This window comes from Nyctereutes procyonoides, unplaced genomic scaffold (assembly GCF_905146905.1).
Source record: "Nyctereutes procyonoides isolate TBG_1078 unplaced genomic scaffold, NYPRO_anot_genome, whole genome shotgun sequence".
In the NCBI taxonomy this organism is placed as follows: domain Eukaryota; kingdom Metazoa; phylum Chordata; class Mammalia; order Carnivora; family Canidae; genus Nyctereutes; species Nyctereutes procyonoides.
This window is the reverse complement of record NW_026575034.1, coordinates 4629135-4642116: the sequence shown is the minus strand read 5'-3', so window position 1 is coordinate 4642116 and position 12982 is coordinate 4629135. Positions and strand designations below refer to the sequence as shown.

Genomic DNA, 12982 nt, shown 5'->3' with positions numbered 1-12982 from the left:
AAGGATGGAGATAACAGGGAGCTTCCCATAAGGCTTATGTAAAGATCCAAGAGGCAGCATTTCCTATTTTCCTACAAAGTTGACCATTTGTAAAACCAGCATTCATTTCGTTTTCCTGGATTAGGGGTTCGGTTTTTCTATTATTATTAGGATGAGGGTCCTTCCATGAATGCCAGCCTGCTTTTCTGAGCAGTTAAGAAACCCTGATTGACATTTTCCCAGGTCTCTCCCTTTGGCAAAAGATAATATCCTCCTATTCCCTGTATGTCCGTGAGTCCCTGACCTGAATAATAAAAGAGTGTAAATGATACTGATGCTTTCACTATCACCTGCTGCCCAGAAATACTGTTTTGAGATGAGTGATTTAAACTGTTTCCTGCCAACTTCCCCACACAGTTGTCCAACTATGCCTAAACCCGCCATACACATTAGACTATAAATGTTGGAGCCACTCTTTACAACTGGGAAGGTGTCTCTCTGAAGCATCAGTTCTCACTTCCTCCTCATGCCTCCTACTGATGCTGCTAAAACCCCAGCAATAGCCCAGCAAAATCCCAAATTGCACTACACCACTACTGACACAGAAGCATGCCCTTGGTCTCATTAAGCTTTTACTTGAGCCATATTTAAAAAAAAAAAAAAAAAAAAGATATTCTCTGGCTTCTCCATATGCTTAATGTTTTGTTGGCATAAAATAGATAAAATGTTTAATTTTCACCTTTAAATGTGTAAAATGTGTTGAATAAGAATGTGTGAATTCCTAGTTCTTTTTATTTACTTTTAGCCATTGTTAATTATTTGAGATAAACTAATATTTTGAACATGTATATGGTATTAATTCTTTGTCATGTTTATATTCTCATGGACATAGGCCCACTCATCGTTTATAACATCAAATTCTTTTTTTAGACATAAATTATTTTTCTTACAAAACATATGCTTTGGGGTACCTGGATGGCTCAGGTGATTAAGCAACTGACTTTGGCTCAGGTAATGATCTCAGAATTTTGGGGGTCAAGCCCAGGGTAGGACGCTCTGCTCAGCAGGAAGTGAGCTTCTCCCTCTCCCTCTGCCCCTCCTACCATTTGTGCTCTCTCTCTCTCTCTCTCTCTCTCTCTCTCAAGTAAATAAACAAAATCCTTTAAAAAATATGTTTATGTGTCTTGGACAAATTTAGAAAATAATAATAGTAATAATACAATAGTTGAGATGTGTTGAATTCTGCTGTACCTGTATGAACATATTTAATCCTCACAAAACTCTAGAAGGAAGTATTATTATCCTCATTCTTTTAAATTATTGTCTTTTGGAAGAATTCTAGACTTAAAAATGTATATATTACAAAGACAGTACAGGGAGCTCCTGTATACTCTCCACTCAACGTTCCTTAATGTCGGCATCTTCCATGGCTATGGGCATTTATCAAAACTAAGAAATTAGCATCGATATCTTGCCACCAAACTACAGACCTTACTTGAGTTTCACCAGTTTTTCTACTAATGCCCTTCTTTATATTTCAGGGTATCCAGGTACCGCATTGCATTTTTAGTTATCATTTCTTCTTAGTTTCCTCTGGTTTGTGACAGTTCTTCAGGCTTTCTTTGCTTTTTTGTACCCTTGACACTTTCGAAGTCATGGTCGAATATTTTGTAGACTCTCCATCCCCTAAACCAGGGCTGTCTGATAGGTTTTCATGCTTACACTCGGGTTATGCATCTTTGCAAATAACATCACAAAGTTGTGGTGTTCTTCTTACTGTTGTATCAGGTACATGACGTCATTGGTGATGTTAATCCTCATCACTTGATTAAGATGGCATCTGCCAGATTTCTCCACAAAGGTAACACTTGTCCTTTAACACACCTTATTCTTTGGAAATGAATCATTAAGTTCAGCCTGCACTCAAGGGAAGGGCATTTAAGCTTCACCTGCTGTAGGAGGAAGCTATGTGTACATTATTTAGAATTCTTCTATAAGGATTATTTGCCCCCCCCTTTTGTATTCACTCAGTCATGTATTTATATCAGAACAGACTCACAGATATTTATTTTAGATTTTAGGTTATAATCCATTAGTAGTAGTAGTATTTTTTTCTTCGAATAGACTTCATTTTTTCAGAGAAGTTTCAGCTCATCGCAAGATTTATCAGAAATACGGATTTCCCATATACTCTCTGCCCCCCACCACTCCCATCCACATCCACTATTAGCACCTCTCTCTGGAGTGGTGCTTCTGTTATACTTGATGAACCTGCATCGACACATCATTATCACCCAGAGCCCATCGTTTACATTAGGTTTCCGGGTGGTGTAAGTTCTATGTATTTTGACAATCATATAATGACGCATGCCCACCATCACACAGAATGTATCCTCCTTTTTCATATGAGAAGAATGAATTACGGAGACATTGGGTTGCTCACAAAAGTGATGCAGTTGGTTAACATTGCATGAGTGAAATGATAACACCTCATTAAAATTCATTGTAAATTTTGCTTGCATTACTTTATATATCATTTCTGTGTAGATGTACACTGTAATTGATTCATGTATCTCCTTATTTCTGTTTTAGTGTTTTCCATTTTTCCACTTATTAAATATATATGTAACATTTGGATAGACATCCATCTTGTACTCTACCACAGGAATAGAGTATGTAAAGGCAAATCCTGCTCATTCATTTTTACGTCCTCCATCCTTCCTCATTTATCCGTCTACTCAACAGCATTTAATTCAGTGCCTAGCACCAATACAGGAGGTGATAAATGATTGTTTACTGAATGAATGATTATCTAATCAGTTATTGAGCTTAAGATTTTGTCAGACACACCTTTGAAGCTGACACTATGGAAACCTGATTTCTGAGGTCTCTTGAGGCCCCTCTCAGAAGCAAGAAATAGGAGCAGAAGGGCTTGTTGTTTTGATGTAGTGTCACATACTTAACCTTCTTAAAAATGATTTAAGAGTTTCACATCCTGGAATGTGTTTTTGTAGAAAATTATTTAAAGCCTCATAATACTTTTGGGGAATTTGTAAGTTCCACCTGTGTCAACAACCGTCCATGAACTGCATCAAGCTTGCAATCTAGGTTCCAGATCATTATGATAGTCCACTGTTTTCTGAAGTCTAAAATTTTTATGTATAAAAACAGGAATGGTTCCACAGTAGCCTTCCAATGATAGACACAGAAAAGAACAACAACAAAAGACTTTTACTTTAGAGAAAATTACTTTGTCCAATACCACATACTCTGTTCATACAACTAAAGTCATTTTATGAGAAATTTTAAAAAGAAATGTCTAAGAATGAACAACTTCCACTTGTGATTTCCTAATAAAGTATGAACATTCATCTCCTAGGTTTTAACTGTCCACATTTTCCTCCAAAAACCTAACTACACTCAGCCTATTTTCAGGCACTCTATTTTCTGGACCTAAATATCAGATTTATTTGTAAAAAAAAAAAAAAATCCATTACCTGCCCCCTCCTCCTCCTCTTCAAAGTAAGCTCTATGCCCAACATGGAGTTTGAACTCAGGACCCCAAGATCAAGAGCCCCATGCTCTACCAACTGAGCCAGCCAGTCACTCCACAAGCCCATTCTTCTTGATTTGAGTAATCAGTCTTCATTGCAGCATTATATAATCATGTGTGTTTCACTAATTACATCTTTTTTTTTTTTCTATTCTCATCCCTACAGATTTTAGACTTATTTTCCTGGTGTTGGTTTATATACCAGTAAACAGATTCTGCTGTTATCAAATGCCTGAGTTTTGATTCTACATTTAATCACCTGCCAACATTATTTGCCTCTCTGCTGCTCTAGTACAACTCTTATCTCTTAAGAATATGAATACTTTGAATTCTTTGAAGCCTTTGCATATCTTTATGAGTAAATATTTTGAGTAAATAATTTCTCTCAGGGTCTAATTTGATAGCTTTTAAAATTATTTTATTAATTGGACTCTGCTATCTACAACTGATGAAATATATAATGGGCATATGGTCATATATAGCCAAAAGAGTAATTCAGAAAGTCATTAAATTAGAACTGCTATAGCACTCTTGTAATTATGTAGGAGTGTTCTGAAAATGGCAAGCAGGAAGATGGAAAATTACTGGATCCAGGTGACATCCTGGATTACAGAATTAACCAACTCTAGAACTCCTCTATATTAGGATTTCTCATGTGAGATAATAACTCTTGGTGTTCAGGCTGTTTTTAGTTGGGCATCATATCTTACAACTAAATGATTTCTAACTGATAGTCTTCAGCATGGTCAAGGAGAAAGATAATTAAACATACTAGAAATTAAAACTAACATGTGTCAACAAAAAACATCTTATGAACGGACAGAAAGTGAAGAAAATGTGATCTCCCATGAGAGAATTTGAAAGGACTCAATAGTGCAGGTTAAACTTCCAAGTGTGTTTCAAGAGTAAGTGAGAATTTATTAGGAAAAGGGTGTGGGGGAAACTAGAAGAAATAACCATGGGCAGAGGAACAGAGTCAGGAGGGGATCGTTAGGAATAAAGCAAGATCTGAAAACACTGGGTAGACACACGTGTGTATGCATGTGCGTCCCCACACAGGTGAACAAGAGGGGAAAGAGGGGGAGTGTTTGAAACAGTGGGTGGTGAGGTTTGGAGTATTGACAGTGAGAACAGTAACAGGTAAGAGGCAGGTATAGAAAGAGAGGTCGCCCCTCAAATTATGTTAACCTGAATGTAGAAGGGAACCAACAGAGGGAGACCAACATGATCCCCTTCGGCGTGTCTTTCACCACACCGCGCTGTCAGCATTTTGGAGGATTTTGGAGGATGCAATAGAGGGGGTATATAGGGCATCTGTGTGGGGTCAGAAGAAAGCTGGAACCAAATAAAATGTGGATGCCTCTGGGGTGGGTAGAGCCGAAAGTCAAAGTTGGGAGAGAGAATTGGGCAGGCGTTAATGAGCCCCCCATGCATATCACTCTGGATTTTTCATCACTTCTTATCTCTCCTCTCAAGCATATTGCTGTCTTTGGAGTCCTTAAAGTTTGAAAGCTTTCTTATTCCTCAATCCTGTACCTGTTTTTCAACCTCATTTAGAGGAATTTGTCATCCTTCAGGTCTTATTTTTAATGCTGCTTCTTTAGGAAAACTTACCTGACCCTCCAGATGGGTCGGCTCACTCTATTGTCTGCTGTGCTCTCAAAGCCATCGAAAATCCTTCGTGGTAGTCATCCAAATTGTACTTGATTAAATTTTTGTGAGATTACTTGTTTTAATGCAATTCTTCTAGCAGACTGGGTGCTCCTGGAGCACAGGGATTGCATCTGCTTTGTAAGCTGCCTTATTCTGGCCACATCTAGGTCACCCAGTAAGTAGTTTTTGAATGCATGAACACATGAATGAACTGCATGCATACTATCATCCTAAAGAGGAAGGGTGTGTACAGAGCATTAGGGTCAGGGCAAAAATAGGGGAATGTACTTTATTTAGATCAGTTGTCCTTTGTCATTTGAGATTTTGCAGACTCTACTAGTGTTATAAAAGCAATGGACTCCCCACAGAAAATTATACCTATAATTTAATATCAATTGACAGAAGTTTAAGAAGTCCTATATTAAAGGTTATTATTAGAAAGTTACAAAATTGAATTTAGACTGGGAAGTTGAAAGTTATCTGGGCATCCTATGTTTGTAGGAAATATTACTGAACTAACTTTTAGTTTTAGCTTCCCTCTCTATTTCTATTAAAATGAGATGAAAGGGAATATATTTGAAAACGTAATAGAAAGATTCGGATTATGCATTGGAATTGACTTATTTAAGTTTCATAATTACAAACCATTTGACCTCCGGAGATGAATTGTTGCATTGTGAATATTATTCTTTCTAATAAGCTTCGGTATTTAGAAAATGGCATGTAAACAATGTAGGTTAAAAACTATGTAAGTTTATTGACTTAAAATGTCAATTTTTTTCCTGATTACATTTCACAGTGGTCCAATATTAGGATTCATTGTGATTAAGGAGTATTTGAGTGAGCTCTACCATTTTCCTTCCTGTCAAATCTGGGCAAATTTTTCTTTTTCTTTTTTTGAAGATGATATAGAGGATAGATAGATGATAGATAGATTTATTTGTTATTTATTTATTTATTTATTTATTTATTTATTTATTTATTTATTTATTTATTTAAAGAGAAAGAGAAGGAGCAGGAGGCAGGAGGGCAGAGGGAGAGAAAGAGAGAGAATCTCAAACAGACCGCCCTGAGCACAGAGCCGGCTGTGGGGCTCAATCCCAGAACCATGAGATCACGACCAGAGTGGAAATCAAGAGTCAGAAGCCCAACCAACTGTGCCAGCCAGGCTCCCCATGGGTAAACTTCCTAAACTCTGAATTGAGTCTCCTCATTTTTATTTTTTATTTTTATTTATTTTAGAATATCTATTTTTTTAATAAATTAATTTTTATTGGTGTTCAATTTGCCAACATACAGAATAACACCCAGTGCTCATCCCGTCAAGTGTCTCCCTCAGTGCCCATCACCCATTCACCCCCACCCCCCGCCCTCCTCCCCTTCCACCACCCCTAGTTCGTTTCCCAGAGTTAGGAGTCTTTATGTTCTGACTCCCTTTCTGATATTTCCCACACATTTCTTCTCCCTTCCCTTAAAAGGTAGCCTGATTAGTTGCTGAGATACAATGCACATGTTAACAAATTCTTCTGGCATATGGCAAGGGCTCTATAAATAAATACTGTTAGTTATCCCTCTTCCCCCAACAAAAAGGAAAAAGAAAAAAGCAAATTCAGTTCCCTAAAATTGTTTTAGCTGTTTTAATATTTTAAACCAGTAAATGTCTTGAGATGCGTGGGTGGCTCAGCGCTTGGGCGGCTGCCTCTGGCTTCGATGGTGACCCCAGGTCCAGGATCGAGTCCCAAATTGGGCTCCTGTGAGGAGCCTGCTTCTCCCTCTGCCTATGTCTCTGCTTCTCTCTCTGTCTCTCATGAATAAATAAATAAATACTCCAATAAATAAATAAACCAGTAAAAGTCTTTACTCCCACTTTAATTAACCCCATTAATCACGCATATTCATGTACTTTTCCAATCTATTTGCAAATAGTCTTCCTCATGCATATAGGCCACACAATTCATAAATGTAATATCAGTCAGGTTACTGAGTTATTCTAGTATCTTAAAATTATCAGCAATACTACAGGATATAAGAAATGTATTTTCTAAGTATTCCTAGGCAATTGTTATCATGAGAATGAATTATTCTTAAATGATTCTGATGTAAACAAGGATTCACGTCATTTTGAAATATTAATAAACATTACTGATAGAGTAATTAGTACTTCAGCTTATTGCATCAAGTTTCATATTTAGAACACTTTGGAAACACTAATATTCTATTTCTCATAACTAATTTAGAATAATTCTACTCTTGAATAATGTAAACTATTACTTACATTATTATTATTACCTCATAATGTTTTACCAATTTCATATTCCTTAGAAATGAAGTTTAAAAATGCCCATGATGCTTTGTTGTTTTTTTTTTTAATTTTCATAGCTGGTCTTAAAATATACATATATGATGTTAACTGAATTGTGTGGCAAGGACCCTTGTTGCAATCATCAATTCTGAGTAATTATGTCTAAGGTGTGTTGAGATGTTAAAAACAGTTTAGATACCATCGAAGTTCTTCATTACCTAGTGGATAGAGTCTAAATTCCTCAATCTAGAAGTCAAGTCTGTTAACCACTTAATATAACATACATTTCCTTTAAAAAAATTAAGATTTTATTTATTTATTCATGAGAGACACATAGAGAGAGGCAGAGACACAGGCAGAGGGAGAAGCAGGCTCCACGAAGGGATCCCGACGTAGGACTCGATCCCAGGTCTCCAGGATCACACCCTGGGCTGAAGGCGGTGCTAAACTGCTGAGCCAGCCGGGCTGCCCTATAACATACATCTCCACTACTGAAACTTTCTCCTTGGAGCATATTCACATACTTTTTAAAATCCCCACAGACCACATTCTGTTCTAGAGCGCTCTTCATTTTACCTCTGCTGAAATGTGATACTCTTCCCAAATTTCTCTTTCCCTCATGTCAAACTCCAACTCTATCAGACAATGCATCAGTTTCTTCATCATATTTCTGAAAAATTTTTTGACTGGAATTTATCTCTTAAAATATTTCATAATTTTATCCTTTTCTTATTTTAAAAACAATCTGTGCTATTTCAAGGGGAAAAAAAGACCCAAATAAATACATTAATTAATTAATTAATATAGCATAAAACCATTTCATAATACCTCCAACTAGGGAAAAAAAGATCTCACATACTTTCTCTCACAAACTTGGTTTTGTGCATATTGTACATACTATTATACATTTTCACAGAACAGGATGATACTGTGTATATTCTTTTGTGAACCATTTTATCTTAACAAAGCATGAACAATTTCCATGTCAATATATCTATTTTTTAACTGCTGTAACATATAATTATTATATGTTTTTATCTAAATTGTGTACATAATAATAAACACACATTATGTCCACCAACCAACATAAAAACAGAATTGGGGCATTATCAGTTTACTGACATTAGCTGGGTATTTTATTTTTTATTTTTATTTTTTAATGATAGTCACACACACAGAGAGAGAGAGAGAGAGAGACAGAGACACAGGCAGAGGCAGAAGCAGGCTCCATGCACCTGGAGCCCGACGTGGGATTCGATCCCGGGTCTCCAGGATCACGCCCTGGGCCAAAGGCAGGCGCTAAACTGCTGCACCACCCAGGGATCCCCTAGCTGGGTATTTTAAAGCAAAAATTTTGCTGATTTAGTATAAAATAGTAGTTCACTCAAGTCTCAGTTTGCAATTTGTTAATTGCTAATGAGCAAGAGATACCTTTTCCTAATGTAACACAAAATTTGTTTTTCCCATTATAAGACATGACTGTATCTTTCCCCTTCTTAAATTTTGTCAATTATTTATTTATAAAGAATCTTTATATATTCTGGATATCAGTCCTTTGATTTGCAAATAACTATCCATGGTTCCAGTGTGTGTTTTTTTCATTTTCTTTTTTAATGTGTCTTCTAATAAAATGACTAGATTTCCATGTAGTCAAATCAACATATAAATTCATGTCATGATTAGTGCTTATTGCCTTTATTTAAAAAAGTTTCCTGTCCTGTAGTCATAAAACTGTTCTTCTATATCTCTTCCAAATATTTTACATATTATTTTTTCTACATTACTGAATCCACATACAATTATTTTAGTGATTCAGATGTACATATTAAATATTAATATGGATCATTGATTTTCTCAGTAATTGCTAAATAATGCACATTTCTCCAGTAACTTGCAATTCACTGATTTGTTAGATAATATCCAGTTTCCTCATTTTTATTTCAGTAAGTTTTGCAAAGTTATATTTTTCTAGAAATTTGACAACTTTATATGTGGTTTAAAATGGATTCACTTTAGGGGTGCCTGGGTGGCTCTGCTAGTTAAAAGTCCCACTCTTGGTTTTGGCTACCGTAGGTTGTGGTCTCGGGGTTGTGAGATTTGAGCACCACCCCCAGCAGAGCTACACCTTGGGATCCCCAACTTTAGGATTCTCTCTCCTTCTGCCCCTCCCCTGCCCATGCACTCTCTGTCTCTAAAATAATATTAATAATAAATGGATTGGCTTTAAAGTGTGCTACTGTTGCTAGATCTTTTAAAGTTTTGTTGTAATATAGCTATAGAAATTTTCTCATACCAAATAGTTCATTTGTACTTACCAATATTTCTACTATATTAATATTTCTTAAAGAATTATCATTTTCTGCTTAAGCTTCCTATTTGATTTTGTTTTCTACTTTTACAATTGTTTCTTCTCTCTTTATTATCAGCATTTTCTTTCTTTATTTGGGTAATTTGCAGACTTTTTAAGGGTTTTATCTTTTTTTATAACATAAGTGTTTTAGAATTATGTAGTTTTCCTAGAAAGGGTTACTTTGGCTACATTCCAAACATTTAAAATACAGCATTTTTATTAGAAATCCAATTTAGAATTTTTTAAAGGTGCATTATTATTTCCTCTTATATATATGAGTTATTTATAAATGTATTTTCTATTTATAAATATATTGTGGATTTGTTAGGTCACACAGCAAATGAGAACTAAGGTGGCAGACAGAAATAAAGCTGCCGATCCGTTGATATTAAAGTAGGGTGATTAACCTAGGTCATTTATATGGGCCCAAAGTAAAACAGGAGACCTTCGAAGTGGGCAAAAAGAACAAAAGGAAGGAGTTGTGACTGTGGAAGACACAGAGACATATAGATTTACTGAGTTTGAAGACAGGATGGGAACTATGGCTGAGGGCATGAGTGGGGGACGCCCGGGTGGCTCAGTGATTAAGCATCTGCCTTCAGCCCAGGGCGTGATCCTAGAGACCCAGGATTGAGTCCCGCCTCGGGCTCCCTGCATGGAACCTGCTTCTCCCTCTGCCTGTGTCTCTGCCTCTCTCTGTCTCTCTGTCTTTCTCTCTGTGTCTCTCATGAATAAATAAATAAAAACTTATTTTAAAAAAAAGGATATGAGTGGGCTCTAGCAGCTGGAAAAAGAGGATTGTATTCTTTTCTAGAGCCTCCAGAAATTAACATAGTTAATTGCTGAAAACTTGATTTATTTTTTTTAAATTAATTTAACTTAATCTAACCTTATGTGGCAAGTGGTTACAATATCAGGGAGTAGAGATCTTGGCAATACCCAGCACATCAGAAATGGAAGAAAGCAATCAACTGTTGAAATTTCTGTCATCTTCCTCTGGATGGAGCAAAGCAAGGCATCAAACCATTTCACAATGTTCTTTCAAGCACTGCAGGAACGTGCAGGGTCACCCCAGACCCAACCATGCTGGGGGCTTGCAGGAAGCCTTGATTTTAATTCACTGAGACCATTCCTTCAGTGAAACATCTGACCAATAGAATTTTAAGACAGTAGCCTTGCTTTCTTCCACTCAGTGTGTTGTAATTTGTCATAGGAGCAAGAGGAAGCTAATACTCTAGAATTGCACCCAACTTAGTAACATTATGACTTTGGACAAATGATTTAACCACTGTTTGAGTTTTAATTTTATTTTCTGCAAAAATGGGGATTCTAAAGTATCTTTGATATTCTTCATAATTTGAAAAAAAAAAAGCAAAATAATACTTTACCACTTTGACCTGAAGGTATATCATAATCTTGGCATATGACCTTATTCTACTATCTCTTCTCCTGGAAATGTTATGAGTTGTATCTTTTTTCACTCCCTTGGAATCACAGAGGTGTTATCATATCTCCGTCATTCTCCATCTTCAGGAGGCGTTTGTGAAGGAAGGCAAGTTGGAGCTGGGACCAATGGCACTGGTAGGACTCAGATTACAGAATCAGGGAAGAAGGCAAATTGGGAAGGAAGAAGCAAATTAAAGGAAAGCACGGAGAGGAGCATGTGTGACTTGCTCAGAAGATATGGAATACCCTGGGGGTTGCTGCAAGGGGTCTTGTCAAAATAATTTTTTTTTGATAATTGGAATAGTACATAGTTATAGAACTTATTACAGACAACTTCTGCTCACATTGGACCAAACAAAACTCCAAGATTTGTTTTTGTTAAGAACCCAGTCAGCTCTGTTTGTTTTAGGGAATGCTTTGTTGACTCCTATTTAGAGATAACTATGACACAGAACCCCACTAGAGGGTTTGTGTTTCCTCTCAACAATCCTCTAACTTTGGTAAACAATCTGGAGACTGAAGAACTAGAGAGAAACAGAGTATTAGGAAGCTTTGGGCTTTCGGGGTAAAACTGTGCCTCGGAAATACCGTAAGATTGGGAAATAAGAGGTAACTAAAGACAAGGATGCGTGTTTCTGCTGAAGCGTGACAGAAGGACTTGAGTGGAATTAGGAGCACAGAACTAGAAGGGCATTAACTGACTTTGAAATTGTACATTAGCTATTGATATATTTTATTTGTATCGCAGCATATTATTTCACCCTGAGGATAGACAGGAGGTAAAACAAGGAGAAGCTTTTGTTCTTTCAACTTTTTTTTTTCTCTTTTTATAACATTCTGAGTCATCTCCCATAAAATTGTTTTTGACTGTCACCACATACGGTTTCTCCGGTCACGCTCTGCCTCATTTTATATGTGAGCCAAAGTTTAAGAAGGATGAATCTGGAAAAATCATGGATGGACAACATTGGAACCACCTTTCCATATGACTTCCATTTGTCAACAATCTCTAAAACTGTGAGAGATTTTTTATTAGATCAAACCTAATGAGCATATACAATAAGAACATATTTGGTGAAGTTAATTTGGTAAATACAAATGGGTATTTGTATTCTTCATATAGAGGGCAGTTTTATGTCCTAATTTAAGAATTGTTTTTCTTAATGCAATTACTTGATCATGAAGCAAACTTTAATGAAATTAAAGTATACTGTAGCAAACTGGACTCTACAGAAAAAGTACTCCGTAAAGGGCCTCTTTCTTTTTCCCAGTAGCACCTAAAACAGAAACTAGATGCTTGAGGAGAGTCATTACATAATTTGAGGGTGAAAAGAGGACGAACGGTAAATGGCGATGAGTCCTGTCAACTATTATCTCTAACAGAGAGGTATTAAGATGGAGTTGAAAATACAAAGAAATCAGAATATGGCATCTTGGGTTAATCATTAGCCGTATCATCCAAAGTACTTTGATTTTTGGGAGACTCAGTGAGCATATCAAAGTCTCAGTTCCTTCACCCAAAGGTGGAGCTAGCAATACGTGCAGAGTTCACGTGAGGTACAATATGAAGAGTTCTGTGATGTTTCTATTCTTTTAAACAATATCAAACATCTTCCTTTTGTCAACTTTGATGGGACCTGTGAAGAGTTGTAGAGATGAAAGGGGCGTTATCTTTGCCTTTAAAAAGTTCATGATTTCA

The 12982-nt window shown here is 36.4% G+C and overlaps 1 protein-coding gene and 1 non-coding gene across 3 annotated transcripts in view; one reads left to right on the top strand and one right to left on the bottom strand.

Moving 5' to 3' along the window:
- Positions 1–12982, top strand: part of LUZP2 (leucine zipper protein 2) — a 467396-nt gene that overhangs the window by 416168 nt on the left and 38246 nt on the right. The gene's annotated exons all lie outside the window — the stretch shown is intronic.
- LOC129505183 (small nucleolar RNA SNORA9) lies at positions 10807–10937 on the bottom strand. Its single transcript, XR_008663489.1, has one exon. It is a non-coding gene; the product is annotated as a small nucleolar RNA SNORA9 (small nucleolar RNA).